This window comes from Numenius arquata, chromosome 4 (genome assembly GCF_964106895.1).
Source record: "Numenius arquata chromosome 4, bNumArq3.hap1.1, whole genome shotgun sequence".
Classification (NCBI taxonomy): Eukaryota; Metazoa; Chordata; class Aves; order Charadriiformes; family Scolopacidae; genus Numenius; species Numenius arquata.
This window is the reverse complement of record NC_133579.1, coordinates 61,666,723-61,685,902: the sequence shown is the minus strand read 5'-3', so window position 1 is coordinate 61,685,902 and position 19,180 is coordinate 61,666,723.

Below are 19,180 nucleotides of genomic sequence, written 5' to 3'. Positions count from 1 at the left end.
CTACGTAAGATGCAATAAAAAATTAAAATATTCAGCAATTGCAGCATGCATTATCTTGAAATAAAGTTGAAGTGCTCACTGAAAAAAAGTTTGGCCTCAGCCGGGGTGTGTACTCTTTGACACCACTTACAGTCCCGTTCCGCCTATTACTTGTATTGGAGTAGCTTGTGGGAAATCTGGCAAAGTGCATCAGCTTCCCAATGATGTTTTGCATTGGCAATGAAAGTTGCAAAAGTCAGGATTTCATCTAGAGTGTAACTGAGAATAAAGGAGACCAAACTAGCAGACTTTTTCCAAAAACAAAAGAAAAATAACTGACAGGGAAAAGAACACACAAACAAGTTTGACAAGATTACAAACGCACCCTCCCAGCTCCTGTTCACCTCTTCAAGGTTTGTGATACTACAAAGTTTGCTTTATATAACTATGTAAAACATGCACCACTTGCAAAGTCAGAAGGGGATATACAGTAATGTGTGTTACCATTTACCATTGGTGTTGATTCCTTCTCTTTGTTCTATTAACCTTCTCTGTTTTATGTTCTAAAATGGAGTCAAATACCTTTCACGACAATTCAATATTTACCTGTCCAAACTAAATAAGAGATCCCTAAAGACCTACATTCAATATGTATTGAATTTCTAATAAATCCTGTTTGCACATGGAAATAAAGGACTTGCCAGGATGGATGATATTTCAAACCTATTTAGTCCAATATTCTGCTTTAGTAAACAGCATCAAGGTACTTCAGAGGAAGGTGGAAGAAATCCAGCAACAAGTAGATTTACAGAATTATAATTCAGGTTGGAAGGGACTTCTGGAGGGCATCTGGCCCAAACCCCACTCAAAGCAACACCCTTCTTCAGGTCCGATTTTCTGTTTATACAGAGAACATGTAGATAACGCTCTGGTATTCTGATGTCGAGTTGAGCACCCCGCCAGGCATACCAAGAGGAGCGGTATGTGTAGGCCTACAAGTATTCATACTCCTCGTACACACAGGGATGTGTGGACTACACAGGCGAGCATTCATACAGCATTTGCAACTACCTCTGAGACTGCTTTTAAGAGCTCTCAAGGAATTTTCTATGTTCCTTATAGTAAAGAAAATAAAATATCCGATCAAAGTGTTGTGCCACAGACAGCAGTTTTAGTGGCATTAGCAAGGTACAATGCTCTGGTACGTGCTGCCACTCGTGGTCATCAGAAAAGCTGTGACATCCTCTGCCACCTTATTTGTATCCATTGTAAATATGTACTGGCTAGCAATGATGTATCCTTTAGGAATAGCATTTTAACAGTTTGTAATAGATACAATAGAATCAAATAATGGTGAATTAAAGAATTTTTTCCTCCTACTGCTTGCTTGAAAGGTTTTGTTTTTATGTCCTACTTCACATTATACAATTTGAACATCCTAGTATCAATAGACAACATTTACTTTAGGGAAAACCGGCATAAACATTTCCAATAAATGTACTTAATATACATAGATTTGTTTGCCAAGTGGCCTCTGCTATTGCCATAGGCATAGTCTGAAAAGTCTGATACAGTCCAATTGGGTTTAAGACAGAAAACAAATAGATAGCTGCACTAGTCCTTAATTCTTGCTCTCAAAAAGGCTTTTCACCTATAGTACATATGAGCTTTTTGTGGGAATTTCTTGTTAAAACGCTAACAGGCATATCGTCACAATCAAAAACTAACAATAGAAAGCCTCTTTTTGATTGAGTCTAGTATATCATGGTGCTGCTTGGAAAACCAAAACTGGTGTCTTTTGGCACTAGGAGCTTTTTCTCAAGTCCATTGGCTTCAGTTTAGGGTTGAAATTGCACATCTTGTTATACAGGACCTGTATTTCATGCGGGGCATTTGGCAGTTGGAATAACTCTAGTGATCAGTAATTAGGAAAATGTTAATGAATCTGCTGATAACACAGTCAGGAGGCAGTGGCTGTCACACAAAAGAAGACTGATACTGATGACCAGCATAAATGGGATACCAGCACAAATGGCAGTGGAGTGCACCTTCACAGCATTTGTCCCACCTTACTGATGGACATCTAAAAGTTTAGTACCTCAGCCAAGAGAGAAAGCAATGCAATGGGCATCCGCAGAGGACAAGTAATCCCATGCAAAGATAGGGGCCTGGATACTTGGGTACCTGCTACTTAAAAGCTGAACTTACATGAGAAAAAATGTGTTTGCAATCCTTTAGGAAATACTGATGATGATCCTTCCCATAAACTACAGGATCATTAGGTGGAGGAGACGAAGGGGAGAAAGAAACAATTGCAGTAACCAATTTCAGGGTGACTACTATTCACCACTGAGTCCTTGAAAGCAGTAAGTTTTATCCCAGGGTGCATCAAGTTCAGTATTCCCAGAAGCAGAAAAAAAGTCAACAGCTCTTGTTTAAACATTTGTGTAGGGGGACTCATATGGACCACGAAGCACCGTTTTGGTCAACTATGTTCAAGATCAATTAGTTTTAAAGAGTAGGTACTGAACAGAAACAACTGAAGGAAAGGAGCACCTATTTTATTAGAGGAGACCAAAAGAGCACTGCATGTTTAACAGAGCAGAACAAAGGCTAAGAGGTGCCATGATTGCTGTCTATAAATGTATCAGGGGGTAAGCAGCAGGGAGGAAAAAAGCTATTCACATTGAAGGACAGCGCTGACACAAAACAAATAGGTATAAACCAGCAACAATTATGCTGGAAATTACAAGAGGATTTCTAACCATTAGAGCAGTGAAATATTTCCTAATAGGAATAGGGGGGACAAAAACCACAATGATTTTAACTCTGAAGAGTGATGTGTTTATGAATGGGATTAGAGATGATGTGATTATCCTCCATATTCAGGGACTAGTTTAATGATTAAGGAAGTCCTCTCCCTTCTTTCACCCCAGGTATTTAGCAGTTTACTGCCTAAATACAATAGACTTGCAATCATTTGCATTTAGCCCATTGTAACAGTCAGTCACCTACACAAGTTTTATCCCAACAGTTAATATTTACCAAATAATAAGCTGTAGTTATATATTTAGATAAGAAAAAAACCACACAGAACCTATTCTTTCCATTTTTCACAGTGTACTCTCATAATTTTCTCATGCATTTCTTTATATTGAATACTTACCTTAAGTTCCTACAGAAACACTGATGCAAGTACACGTCACTAATTCTGTCCCTGCAGGCCTTTCCATACAATCAGCGTTCCAAAAAGATGAAGCTGATTTGCTTTCAAAAAACTCTTTAATTTATTCAAAATGGTTTATTGTCCTCTCCTTTTTCTGTCTTCTAATCTTGTGTTTCAATTCACATGCGATGCTCTACTTTCTTTCCATCACCCCTCCACTATTGTTGTCCAAATTCAAAATTGGTGGAAAGAAAGTTAAATTGTTTAGGGTCAAAAAGAAAGACATTTTTCAAATGCCAAGGAAAGAGAAGGATTATTGCACTTTGATGTTAATACCATGTCTTTTGTAGTTTTCCTGTTTGTTTGTTTTCATCTTCCTCTATTGTCAACAGTGCACCGGATTTTATAGGCAGTCTAACACAGAGCAGATGCTGATTAAAGGAAATGTGGTTTTCACTGTGACATTTAAAAAAATATCACTTGCTCTAGTCTAAATGTTATATTCCTAATGAGTTTTATTTTATTAACTGTTGTGTGAAAATACAATGAGCTTATATTTAATTGAAACAGAAGTTTTTACAGCTAACTTGATAGACTGTGACTAGGCAGTTAAGATTGACCAGAATACTCCTGCTGTCTACCCTGAGGGCTGACATATAAGGTGTGGGCACACATGGCCGTTCACTCCCATGCATCCATGTGGCTAGAATAGAGAGACTGCTTCGCTTCCTGGCACGTGCTGACACTCTCTCCACTATTGCTCCCTCGTTCTCTGAATCTTCTCTCCTTCCCTCCCTTTTGGCTTCATCAAAATCCTTTAATACCAGCTCCATAAGGCAGAGGCTGGCTATTTTCAGTTTAATGTAAATGAACACTAATTCCAGCCAGAGACATCACCACAGCAGGCATTTATAGATACTGCTGTATGTACTGTTTGCCTGTAGGTCACGTTATGCCTTTTATATATACAGAAGACTTAAATGCTCCAAACTGCTGGTATCCTAAACAGACGTTGCAAATGAAAGTCAAGGAGCAGAGAGAGAACTTACATGTGAGATAAAACTTAATAGCAGTAAAAAAAGTTTTAATGCATGATGATTTTTATGACAATGTGAAACATGTCTGTTTACTTTGGCTTAAAATCCAAATTAATTTTACCTGAGGTGCAGGTAGAAGATATGAGAGTATGTTTCATTATGCTTTAATTCTTGGAATAAGCTCCCATAATAGCACAGTGTTGGGCAGACTGTTCATTGTTACAAACTTCAAAGGAACTATAGAGGAACAGGTCACTTCAGGCCCAATCCTGGAATGACTTAACTCAGTAAAAGTGCTACTGAATTTAAGATGACCACGATCTGATTCTCCCACCTGAAGAGGTGTGGCACTGTCCCAACATTTCTACAGTGAAACTTGATATTCTTTTCCCACTATGTCGTTTAAATTGTACTGTATACAGCAGGTAGTGACAAAGGTTCATTTCTTGGCACTGTATCTTTAACAACATCTGCATTCATAAAGCAATGAACAAACACACATGAAGTAATCCAGAGGTTAAATTACTGAATTTCTAAGTGTTCATTGCTTTATGAATACAGTACAATTTAAACGACATAGTGGGAAAAGAAGCTTTTGTTGAAAAACCAGGAAGCACAACCCCAACTTTACATATTATTTGCATCTCCAGTCAAGAGTATTTGTAATACTGCACACAGAATAATAAAAAAACATTGACAATCCTTTTGACCTATAAAGTCCAGATCTCACTTCACCTGACTTTCAAATTATTTCCCTAGTTAAATCATCTTTTCATTGCACAATGGTAGTAACTCATACCTCATTTTTGTCATTGCACACAGGATCAGGACGTCACAGATGGCTGACCTGGGGGGATGGAAGTGTTTTGGTGAAATAGCATGCAAGATACTTTCACAAATAGCATACAATAAATATCTGTTGGCTACAAGTTAGTATTGGGCTATCATATTAGGTAATTGGTTTGAGAAATCACTGCCTGGTAGAGCTTATTAGTGGAAAGTAATTGTTACTTGACTTAAAAAAAAACAAAAACCAAAAAACAATGAAACAAAAAAAAACCAAAGACCCCCAAAAACCAGTCAAGAAACCAAGTTTTCATCTCCCTCTTACCCTGCCTTCCATAACACACCAACTCATTTTCAAAGCAAAACCTCAAGGAGCAGAAAGAAAATGGTGTGAAACAAGTATTGGGGTAGGGAAAGCAATTCAGAAAAAGGCTGAAGGGGCCATGCATTACACAAAATGCCTACAACGGGTGGAAGGTTAATTGGTCCAGATGGTAGGAGCTCACATAAAGATCTAACCACCAGGCCTGTTGTGGAGTAGAGGGACAAAAGGTGCTAGAATCAGGTGTATAGGCCTCCTTTGCATGCTGGTATATAGACATTTGTAACTTCCCATTGTGGTGTTTTTTTCTCTTTAAGGTAAAACCCAAGCAGACAGCGCACACACACCAGTGTGCGTGGTCTTTAGGAAGACCAACCCAGTCCAGAAAGAAGACAACTGTAAAGACTCAGATAAGCTGTCTTTCCACTGTCCTTCAGGATCCTCCCCCTCCCATGCTATTCCCAAAGAGTGCCAGCCTTCAAACCTCTCCAGAATAGTAACTCTACGTGCCACTGGTCTTCCTCAAGGACTTTCCTTAGTGAAACTGTAGCCATAGTACTGCAGGGCAGAGACACAGACATTCGGAAGGGACGTAAACTCAGCAATGTCTGTATCACCCACACCTTAGGTTCTGTGAAAACAATGACAGTGCCATGCTAAGGATTCACTACTACAGACAACTCACTCAACATCCAACTTGAGCGTGCCCAAGGTAGCCAGCATGTGTAAAATCTTAGCAGCTCTCTGAAACCTCCTTTCTGTAGCGTTTTACAGCGTCCTTCACACAGTGACTCCAAGTATTACACAAGAATCAATAGAGATAGGTGAAGCAACTCTGAAAGCCTTTCAGGAGATTTGATGTGGTAAGCATGTTTCCAAGATGTCTGCTTTCAGATTGTTTCACTGTCACACAAATAAACATGTCTTGTGACTGATCGATAAGGGAAAAGGGGAGTGCATGGCACACATGCCCAGAGACTGAAATTTCCAGTCACATTTTGATGTCACTGGAAGGAAAGATATACCTTACTCTTGACATTCTGCCCATTTTGAAGCTGGGGCAGGCTGAGGGTTCACTGTTCTGTAGTCATTCCTAGAGCATGGTTGGATAATTGCATGTCCTATGCATTCAAGCCTGGCTTAGACTTGCAGCTTTATATCAAAAGGAAAACAAATGAAGACTGGTTCTCATTAAATTATTATCCATACATCAACATACAACGAGCCATAGCAAGTTGTAATTCATACAGCTTTTGCCACAGCTGGCAGCTTATGGTTATCACAGGGCTGGGTCTCGACTTGTTCCATCTTCCTACAGAAAGCAGATACAGATTCTGCGAAGCATATTTGTTTGCCTGACACCTCCTTTTTCTCCAGGTCCAAAATATAATTACTACTAGCTTCTTCTCTATCCTTTGGGCTCCTTGGGATCTCACCTTCTCAGCACTATTGTCAGAATTCTCCTTTCTAATTGAAACCCCCGATAGGCATTTTAGCAGCTAATGTATGTGATTACAACCACTCCAACTGCTGTCAACTATACAATTATAGGAAATCTAATTTTTCTCTGTCTGAGGTTTCTGTTATCTGAAGTTCCCTGACAGGAGCACCACCAAAAAACAAAAACACACAGCACATTAAAAAGATACTTCAATGTAATAGTCAGAGCTATGAATACTAAAATAAAAAATAAAATAAAATCAAATATCTAAGTAAGTAAAAATTTAAAATCAAGGAGATAACAGCAGTTTTGGGGAAAAATCCTGCAGCCCAGTCCATGAAAAGGTTGATCTTATTTAGTTTAGAAGTCTGCAGTAAGGAGAACAAAAGCTGCTACCCACAGAAAGCTAGCAGAAGACAGAACCAGCAATATCTCAGGAGTTCCTCTAGATTTTAGGATGTCCTAATGGCACAAAATTTTCATAGCTTCTATTTGCAACAGTACAGACCTGGGTTTCTCTGTATGAGATTTCTTTTTATTAGACACTTTCCCTCTTGCTAGAGGGAAAGGTGCTACAGATAGACACAGAAGACATCCAGGAAGCTGGTTTTGACAAAGAAAAGGTTCAGCGGTGTTTAGTTAGACAAATGCTGAAAAATCATGTTTCCTACAATCCAGGGAAATAAATCTTCTAAAGTCAGGCTATTATTGCCTAATATGTAAGGAAGGATTTCTAAATGTATATTTAGCCCCTACAGAAGGGCTATTTAAATATCAGATCCAGGTAAGGTTTGGGTTACAAATACTGTCTGCCCAGACGTGTGCTGAACCCTACATTCCTCTTTCATGTGTCTCACCTAGACTTTCAGGGACTGAATATATTACAAGGCCAGGCTGAAGGGTAGTGTGCACCTTGCTGTCCTGGGAGAACCTGGAGACAGCAATAGACCTTGGTAACTAGGAATTCAGCAGCTTTATCCAACGTACTTAACAAGGAGACCATTTAGAGCAAAACATAATACTATCAAGGCTACAGAGCCAAGCAGAAATCATTAACTTCAAGACAAGTCCTCCGGCCTGGATATTTCCCTGCAAGTAGGACAAGGCTGACATTTCCTGGATGCACCCTGATCCCATGTACATGGCTATATCCTTAGTTTATGTAAACAGCTGTAGATGTGTTGATGTCAGCAAAGCTGTCAGCTGCTGAGGGTAAGATACAAGCTCTGTATGACATAAGTAGAGACAGAGGAGGAAGAGGAGGAGAAAAAACAAGGAAATACCCTTAACCACAAAACAATATAAATACTGCAAATTGTTACAGTTTATATCTAAGCTCATAGCCAAATTAAATAGCATCATCATACTGGATCTGCAACGTGAATTTGCAGGGAAAGCAGGCACCACCATTTTACTGCAGTCTTGTGTCCACAGTTTATAACTCAGCAACACTGGGGAAAAGATGGAGCCAAGACACTGATGGAACCTAAGGATTATGTAATTAATATTCCTTCAAAAAAAGGTTCTCAGTTTTTACAACACACCTCTCTGCAGCCCCTGATTCTAGTTGTATAAACACCGTACATTCTTTTAGACTAGGGAAATCACACATATACAATTCTTCCTTTGTGTTGTGTCTGAGTCTCGAAAACTTTGAATACTACAGACTAATTCCAACCAAATTTGCCAGAAAGACTAGAAACTTGAATGTATTAGAGGACCACATGTAATGAATCAAATAAATTTCATGGAAAGGAATAAATGGATAGAGGAAAGAGACCAAATAAGTGCCTTGACTAAGGTAAAGATGGCAGCATTAGCAGTTGCTCTGTTAGATACCAGAGAGTCCACAAAGGAGCTAACCACAGATTTCACAAGTTCATTGCTCATAGAATAATTTCCTAGGTTTTGTCCTCTTATCTAGCATGGATATCTTTTCCTCACCTCACCTGCTTCACAGAAATTCATAATATCTCAAAATTTTGGTAGCAGAGAGGAAAGAGGACTTCAAAGCCCAGCTCATGTTCAGACTCATACTTTTCAGACAGACCTTATCTTTCTAATGCACCATCCCCAGACTGGTAGGTGTGAACAACTTCAAACTTCCAATTGTTTAAAATCTAGATACAGCAGTCCAGACTGAGGATTTCTGCAGTAACAAAACCAAAGAGTTAAACAGTTCCTTAGCTTTTGCTATTTTGAAAATGGCAGTCCCAGCTTAAACAAAAAGAAAAATAATTCTCATGCTTTGTAGGGCCATGGGACTGAATTTCACCTGCACATGAAACAAGACTGAGATGAAACACTTTCACACAAGGTTTTGGGAAAACTGGAAATTTTCTTCTTCATTTATGCTGTTTTATGTGTGTACAACACTTCACAATATGGGATCCTTGTGCTTGTGCATGGGTTGGGATTCTCTCATGTTAGTCATTCAATTCTTGTTTTCTCTTTAAATATTAATAACGGGGAAATGTTATGTAAAATTCATTAGTTGGATACAGAGTAAAGATTTTGGTTGTGGTTCCTTCAAATCCACAAACAGAAACAAGAAGGCTAGAATTTGTATTTCTTTAACATGGTTGAAGCACCGAAGAGTCTGTGATTGAAAGCAGTGCTAAGAGTACAGTTTGCTTTCCTCAGAATTGATCTTCTATTGTTTGCTTAGTCCAGCTGCTATGTAACACCTTGTGTTAATTTCCTCCTCAGCCATGGATTATCACTATCAAAGTGATACAAAAGCTATAACACAAGTGAGTTTATTGTTTTCAATATTTTCATTTAAGCACTTTAATCAATATCTGCCGAGACAATTAAAGGGTTCAAAGAGTTTCCCAGAGGAATTTTTCCCTCAGAGTCGATCTGGGTTTTTTTAATTATTATTTTAGTTTGTATTTATTACCCTGTTTATTTTATTTTTAACACTAACAAAAAAGTTAACACCATTTCCCCAAATTCATCCACTATTCTGATTCTTGTTTTATAAAGGAAATGAAATTTGTCATGCTGCTATACATCATTTGCACTGCAGTACAATGTCCCATCTGTGTGTCAAGTACAAAACAAAAGCATTTTGTGAAAAATTGCTAAAGTAGTAATGATTTTTGTCCTCAACTCTTTGTTTTGCCTTTCAATAAAGAAGGCGACATGTGCCACAAATGATATATTATTGTTTAAGTACAACCCTAGTAACAGTGCATAACCAAAACCATGTTTCACAGCAGAGAAACTATAGTTTACTGCCCCTATGGCTCTGATGAGAATATAATGTTCTACAGTTTATAAATGCTTTGAGGTCAACACATGATTTACTTCAGCTTGTTCATCCAATGAGCAGGAGGTCCAAAAATATATCAAGCTATTAGACAGCCCACTGGAAGCTTGGCGGAGGCTCCCAGTGATGGAAAGCATGCCATGGAAGCCTCTCTGTCAACTGGAGATGAGATAATTAGATCCAGGTAATACATTGGAGCCCCATCAGGGAACAGGACAGCAAACATGTCATCTTTACGACTTTTTCTCATCCTCCCCAGCAACACTGGCCTGAGATAGTAAAAAGTGTGAAGAATTCATCAGTTCCCAGCAAAAGCGCAGCAGCGGGATAATCAAGCTATCATCTCTCCATCATCCTCATTATCCAGAGACCTGGTGCTCTGTATAAACAGCAAAACAACATCAACAGTAGATTGAGAAGCTGTGCTAGTTAGCTCCAGCTTTTGTTTTATGTTCCAGGGTAGCGTTGTACAATGCTGGTGGGCTGGAATCTTCTAACACCCAAAAATGCTTGACAGCTCACATTTAAGTTACAAAATGTCTCATGGAGAAGTATCTTACCGCTAATTAGAGACCTGAGCTTCAATGCTATGACTAAATATTCCCAAGCTGGACCAGAACATGTCTGCATACTGGGGTAACAGTGATTTTATACAGCATGTTCAGCTAAAACCGTAACACTCTGGCCTTTTCTCTTACACACATTGCTACGTGCGCATTTTTTGGAGGATCCACTAGCTGGAACTTGAAAGTGAAGAGTTGCTACAAGGGGAGTCCCAGTGCATTAAAGCAGCACTCCCTTCGCACAAGAAAAGTAATTGAAAAATACCCATCCACACATTAGTGCAAAAAGTGTGTTGCAGACTCAAATTAAAAACTTAGAACAAGCTTATACTTTCCTTAGCCATACATGCACCCCCAAAACATATTAAAAATAACTTAGAAAAATTGTGGTCAGAAATCAAAATAACTCTGAATAGGGTCAGTTTATTCTAAAAAGGTCAGCTTTTCCGTATTCCAGAATTTTATGTTTGTAGAAAAAGCAGCAGGACACTTTCAATCATGACTGATGCTATGTTAAAAAAATAGGACCTTGTAGGTGCATGTTGATTATTGCTAATACCTTATTTTACGTATATAATTATATAAATATATACACACAACATATCCAGTAAAACTCATTTTCCTGAAAACATATAGATGACATGTTCTGTTTCCTTTCCCTGTAGTCAACATTTAGAAAAATCTTTCTTTCCCCTTCCTCTTTCTTTCATTCCCACATTGCACATAGGTTAAAAAAAAGGGGGGGTTATAGGGAAAAAAAAGGAAAATGAGATTCTGTTATCCCAGCTACAGAAGCCCTCTTGAAGCCTCACTGGTAACTGTGGCGCAGCCTCTCACTGGAGAAACTGATGGACTAAGTTCATGTGCTGTATCCACACATGCACTAACTTTCTTTATTTTTCCTGAATTTATGTTCTATCACCACATCAGGAGAGGAAAATAAGAGGTGGCTCTTGCATGTTGGGAATGGATTAACTCCATTTCACACTTCAGTCTTGAACAATCTTAAAATATGGAGCCATGAAAATCCAGGATCATCATGATCAAATGAATGGCTTAATCATGTAGAAGTTAAAATTAAATTTCTAATGAAGCTGCTGAAATAAATATGATCGATATCCATGCGTCAGCAAACATTTACTGCCATAGCACACATCCATCACTGCTTTTAGTTCTCTTCTGAGAAAATACAAACAAAACCTTAAGGAAAAGAAATTAAGAGCACTGCCACCATGAAGTAAGATCTAAAGAGAATCACAAAAGAAGTCAGACAGCACCACCTCTAAAAAAAGCAAGCTGAATGAAAAATCCTGAAAGTAGAATGTGGGAGAAAAATGTATTTTTTCCACTTTCCATCAAAGTAAAATTGATTCTTTTCTATTCTTCCCCTCTATAGGAATAACAGCAAGTATCTTCATAGAGGTCCAGGAACCTAAGAGAACAGTTGTGGCAACCATCTTTGATGTGAGCAAAGGAGTAAATTTAAGCTCCTGAAAACACTAAAAGAAGAAAAATTCATGTCTAGCACAGAAAGTATTAAGATTAAAAATGAAAAAGCAGGGATAGGCTAGATAAAATCAATACAACTTTTCCCAGGGTGTTCTTTTATAAACATTACTTTGGTTCTTCCTTGACCACAATATATACAGAAAATAAAATGGCATTTTTATGACTCATAATCCCAATCTTTACCTCCATGAAGTTGTTACCTCCAAGAATCAGAAGTTGAATGGATTTAAGACTAGAACTACAATGGCAAATCACACTTTTGCATCACACAATTAGAGAGGCATATGGCATTTATGATTCACTGTCTATAAAAAAGAAAGGCTAATGGCAAAGCCACAAACTATCCGTACAGTTACAGGATCCAAATTCAAATTCTGCAGTAGCAGTCATGAAGAAAGTTTTGCAATATAGTTCTCAGCTATATTGGACACTAGGAAAATAACAGAAATGACATGTTTAAGAACTTCTGAGGCATGGAAAAAATGCAAAAAGTATGTGGATGCTAAGAGTATGCACAAAACTGCAGGCTGAATGGGACAAGCCTTAAGATTTAAAACTGGGCTCCATTTACCTCTGGTAATAGGAAAAGAGTATAAAGACTATCTTCCCTTTTTTTTTTCCTCTTCCTTTATTACTATAAAGTACAGTATTTATCTCAAGCAGCCTAGAATCAGGAAAAAGAGGCCATCCATGCAGACAAAACAGGTTTGCAGGCAAGACATAAAAAGCTCAGTAAGAACCAATCATAAGCAACAGTCATGCAGGAAAACAAGACTTAAAAGAGTAAAAGCTGACTGATCTTATGGCTTAAATCAGAGAAGAGAAAGATATCTAAGATTTTATTAGCAATGAAATATCGAATACATGCCAACTTTTACAAGTGCAAAATAATGACATAGTGAAGGAAAAAAGGGAAGCTAAACTGAAGCTGGAAGACTGTAACAAAGCAGAATCAAGACTTGAAGTAACTACATAGTGAAAAAGGAACAGATTTAGGACAAGAGGAGGGAAATAAATACAGACGGCAAGGAACAAAGAGACAAATTAACAAAGTAAAGGACTTTAGAAAAAGGCAGAGATTCAACATGTTAGTGAAGTGCATGATGAGAGAACAAACATGCACAGAGAAGAAACAGGAACCTATTCATGGTTATCACGACACAATGTAAGACAACCCCCCCCTTTTTTTTTTTTTAAATGATTTTGAGTTGAAGAAAAAAGCCAAAACCCAATTTAATTGATTCAACCCCAAGAAATGGAATCAGAATCACAGAATGATATGGGTTTGGAAGGGACCTCTGGAGATCATCTAGTCCAACCTCCCCAAAAATCTTCTTAATGTTTTCTAATACCTAATTACTGGAAATGCAGCCTGTTTGATTTCTATCTAAACACACAGTTATTAAAACTGTTCTATTGCCAGTATGACTGAGGAGACAGGTAGCCCATCCCATTGGACTGTGGTCCTAGATGAGACTTGCTGTCTTCACCTTCAGCAACCACTGGAGTAATGAAAGAGCGAGAATCTTCTGAAGGCCAGGGAGGCTTTGAAATAAACTCCCTATTTTCCTCAGTGAGCAGGACTACTGCAGACCTGGCGTTTTAGGCATCAGAAGGCAGGCAGATAGGTCTTCAGCCAGTGGGAGTGTTCTCTGCAAAACTTGTTTTCACTGTGGAGGTCTCATATAACTTCAACGGTATTTAATTTCCTAAGAGTTTAAGGTGATATAACTACACATGCATACAGAGCACTGTGTGCTTTATGTAGTACTAAACTTCATTCCTTCTTTTTAAAGAAAAAAAAAGCTATAAGTGAACTTGCCTAGCAATTCTGTACATCATAATTTTCTTTTAAAGCTTTTTAAGAAACTTCTGGTCCAGCTTCACACCTCTTGAAAAAAAAACAAAACAAAAGAAAAAACACCCAAAAGAACAGCCAAACAAAAATAACCTTCACTCAGGCTTGTCACTGAAGTTCAAATTAGCACAGTTTTTCTTAGCTGTATATCATCCTCTGGGAAACTATCTCAGCTAAATATGAAAAACTGCCTCTGTCACAAGTAGACTGGGAAAAAATCCCAGTAAAAATATCCAAGATCATATCCTGTAAGTGGCAGGGACTGCATTGTTAGTATTCTTTTGCAAAGAACAGTATGAGAAAAAAAGATGTTAGAAGAAAAATGAGCACTTAGAATGCTGTCAGGTAAGATATCTGTGAATCAGCCTACAAAAATTAAGTGGATGAGTTGTAGTGTCAGTCACCAGTGATGTACAATATTAGTGCAGGAATCTATACAAATGTTATCTATTGCATTCAGAACTGATAATGTAGTAAATGACAAAGATCATTAACCTGTTAAACAGTAGGAAAGACTCCCTCAAAATAACAGATTAATTTTTTTAAGAATAATGATGCTAGATGAAATCAAAGAAATTAGTAGATCACGTTTACCCTATGTAGTAATATTCTTTTAATGATGACAACTGAATCTTACAGTGTATTCTATACATAAATTTCATCCAAGCTACCTTCAAGCATTCAGTAGATCAAGTTAATTAAACTATAATTTCTCAAAATCATAGAATAAATTTTATTCTGTACCATTACCACAGATTAATATATATGCATTTTTTGATGTGAAGTACACAGGGTGCAGAGTAGATCTTCTTATAAAGGTAGAAACAATTCAGTCTAAAATATTAATTTATTACCTTTGTCGGTGCAATAAAGTGTAATAATAAGTGTACTTTTACACTGACACCTAGCAATGAGAGGGTCAAGTCAGCTCAATAAAGCTAGCAGACTAGCACAAGTGTCTGCACTTGTGTTATAAATATTACATAGCAGACATTTCAGGACTGAGAATGTGAAGGAATATTCCAGAAATGGAATGCAAATTTACCATGAAGGAAAACATCAGAAAATTGAAACAGCTGTACAAGTTCAAATACCTGTGAGTGTAAAAAGCAGGACCTAAATAAGGGACGTATCAACAATCTATATTTTGACGTGGTTCAGAAGAATACAGCCAGGAAACGTGTAACTTGCATATATGAAGTTCCTTAAAATATGTGTTTTTATCAAAACCTGTAAGGATTATTACAAGATAGTTATTATATTTGTGAACCTTTTTTTAAGTGTTCACATAAAATGCAGATCATACACTTGATTAGTTTGCCACAATTCTTTGAACTCTCTCCAAAACCCTAAGAAAATCTTATAGATGGCATACCCCTTATGAAACAGCTGAAAGGAGATTATAAATAATACGGCAAGATGTAAAGTATTACAAAGGTAAAACTAAGCCTTCGGATTGTGGCATTTATTTTTTTTTTTCCTAAACTACATGCCATTGGATCAGAGTTCTTACACCTCTGAATCATGTGGTACTAGCCATTAGTGAAGACAGGCTAACAAATCAACGGTGTTAACATCTGATGTATTCATGAGATTGTCTTGTTTGTATATGCCAGACCATCTGCAGAAACAGATCTCTTCTTCTAATCTTCAGCCTAAAAAGATGTTGTAACTCCTTTTCCCTAGCAGAAACTGGGTTTTGGCTGAACTAGCTGAGACTTATGTGACTGTTGCCTATCTTTGTCATAGAACTTCACTAAAAATGCATATTGTCCAATCAATACTCCCTAATAACTGCAATATTTAAGGTCTACATTCAAAGTACTTTACATATGCTACATAGTCCTGCCGATGTTTCCCAACACAACTGTAATTTGGCATGTGGCAAAACAGAAGGTAAGCCGTTTGCTTATGATCGGACAGCTAAAGTCTGGATCAGAGACAATGCATGAGTTCCCCCTTTTGAGCGATGTGGGACATTTGCTCACATTTAATACTTCAACAGACCAAGTGTTACAGTGCATTCCAGATGCAGTCTGCTGCTGACTACAGATATGTGGCGGTGACTCACAAACTTCGCAGACATCTGCGGCAAAAAGAAACAGATGTATGGGTGCTTTCACACCAAGAAGATCAAGCACCATTTTGGCAACACTCCGTAGTGTCAGGCCCAGCCACGCACTGCACTGATGCTACAGTGGCAAATTTCCTTTGCAGACACATGATCATGCTGGAATGCAAAGGAAGGAAGCCATTGCCTCTTCATGAGTTCTTACACTTTGGTCACCTCCCAATCCATCAAACAGATGTGAAAAGAAATGTGCCAGAAACAGTAGCACGGCACTGCTGTAAGTCTGCTAATTCCCTATGCTCTGTTTAATTATATGAACTGCTCAGGATACTAATCAACACATCGCATCATGATGATGCAGTTATAAATGTAATTATGAAAGCAACATGAATAATTTCATTAACCACTATATTTCAAGCTGTCTAGTTCTCTTCACTCCCTTTGTTGGCAACATATTATGGGTCTGCTCAGCAATTCTGGGAATTAGGCCATGTACAAATGATATGTTTGTACTTAAAAGCACAATCCTGCAGACCTGAATCAAGGAAAAAGTAACTTTGATGTATGTTGGAGTTTTGCCAGAATTAGGACTGCAGTATTTAGGCCACTGTGTACGAAGGATTCTGAAAAGAAATGCTTCCTTACAGAAAATAATATTTGATTTTGAAACTGTGACTCTATTATCCAAATGGCAGGAAGCAAGTCTGCCAGTGGCCCTGCCCTATAAGCACAGTTTCGATAACTGTCCATTCTTTCTGCTTCTCACTATTTGTAATCCAGTGGTACTTGGCAGGCTGCAACAGGGAGAATAGCCACGTCAGCCATGTGCTTTACAAATAAAGGAAAGAGAGGGAATCCCAGTCTCAGACAACACATAATCTAGGATTATGGAAGGAAAAGACAGAAAGTGAGGAGATAAGAGGACAAACTGCTCCTCCACTGCAAAAAACATGGTGCCAGAGGTGGTTTCAATGGTGCCAGTGGAATCAGCTTTTAAAAAATGCCTCCCTGCTGCCTCCGGTCCTGGTACCCAAACCAGCTTTGCTCTCCCCCTTCTTCCTATCTGTCTGCCCTCTGCTCTTCTCAGGTTAAGATCAAGGAGTTTCCAGAGCCCTTTGCAAGGAAAACTGAGATGGGTGCCCACCCTCAAATCCAGCTGCTGTCCTTACAACAGGCTAAGCCTTTGTCATCATCGAGTCCAGTTTTAGAGTAGATGGCAGAAGTGAAGGCAAGCAGAAGCCCACAAGAGCAAGTGGCTTTAAATGAAGCTATGGCTTATTAACTTACCACAGAGTGACTACTGACATTATGCCAGGTGAGGTATGCAGTCCTCAGGCTGTCATCTGTGCATGCTGTGCAGCACGCTGAATACCCAGGCCATGTCTATGCTGCAAAGTGAAGAGCACGTTTAAAAGTGACTCTGAGCACCACAAGCTTTGTGGCCTGTCCATTTCCTGTTCTCGCTGCTTTAAAGGTCATCTTAAAATCTAGACCACAGCATGCTCCTACATGTCAAGAATGCAGACAGTAGATATGTCCAGAGTTTGATTAGCCATGTAAATGCAACCAACATCTTACACAATAGCAATGAAGCACATTTAGCACCTGGCTGATTCAGTTCCTGAGGAGCCCACCTCTGGAACTGACTGAGTGCTTTCAGATCCTGCAGAGACTACAGTTTATAAAATCTCAAAACATTCCCACCCAAGTATACTGCTTCTATTTACAACCAATGGAGTTTTGCTGAGCTAAAACTTAGGGCTGCAATTTCTTTATTAGTTTCATATATTGTACTTTAATGTGTACATGCTATAGGAACTATAAATTAAGAAGGTAAAATAAACATATTATTCAGATGAACAAAGAGAATCCATGAAAAAAAAAAAAAAAGGAATGGTCATCATATTGTGTTTGACTCAGGCTATTCTTATGAGTTGTATGAAAATATTAACACAAATTTTATTCAGAGGTCCCATATGGGAAGTACCCAGAGCTGACTTTTTAAATAAGAACTATACTAAGCTCATGAACATTTTTAAATCCCTCCTTGTATTTATATCCAATATAATGACAATTTTCTGAGTTAGAAATTACCTCAAAACAGGAAGCCTGGATTATACATATAGCTGGGGGATAGGAGTCAGGTGAATCCTAAAGAAGCATGAACTTACAACTAAATTAAAACAGGCACATCATTAAAAGTATGAAAACAGTCTATTTCATTGAAGCACCACTTTACATTGAAGACAGCTTCAGTTTGAAGGATGCGCTTTGCTAGGCTGAAGCAAAAAAAAAAATAAATAAAACAACTGCAGTTGTATTTTCTAAGGAAATACATGATTTCAGAATTACGTTAGAGAGTTCAGAATATATAAATGTGACTCGAACTTCTTAGAGATCCACATACAAGTTGGTTAGCTTTTCCATTACAAATCTTATTCTTATTTTTATGATTTCTAACTAGGTATAAATTTTCACAGTATGAAAAAAGCGGTCAATACAAGGTGTCATCTTGGAAGTACACTACTAGTTTTTTTGCTTTGTTTTTAAATTTTAAAATGCTTTTAAAGAAAGTTAGGCCATGATTAAGTGAAAGGGAGGCAACAATTAGAAGTCTGTCAGTCCCAAGTGCTTTCTGTTCTTATGTAACGAATAAAGAATTTATGGGTCTGATTCTGAGCTTTATGTTAGTGAAGCTGCAGTGATTTCAGTGAAGTTATTTTTAATTACAGCCACAGTGAAACAGGAAGCAGGACTCATTGCACTAAATAAACTTAATACAGAATATACAGTCCCACTGGATTCAGTTTTAAAGAAAAATAACACAAAAGGAAAAAAGCAGAGCAAATAGCCATGAGAGTTCTGCAAAAACAGTTAGCAAACAAATATTACTCCAAAATTCTGCGTTTCCTTGACATTCATGAAGAACTCTACTGAACAACTCAGTGTATACATACAAAAGGGCATATAATAACTTAGAAGCGTAAAAGCAGCAGAGAACTCAAACTGGAAGACTGCATACAGAATGAAAAAACATAGAAATGCTTTGTGCTTAAAGAGTAGAAGTAAGCAGATTCTGTTAAAGCTTATATGATTACAGTTAACACTTTTGAAGTTTTGTGCTTCATCAGAACAGGTTTCATAGGATTCCTTTTCCTTAGCAGAAGTAATAAT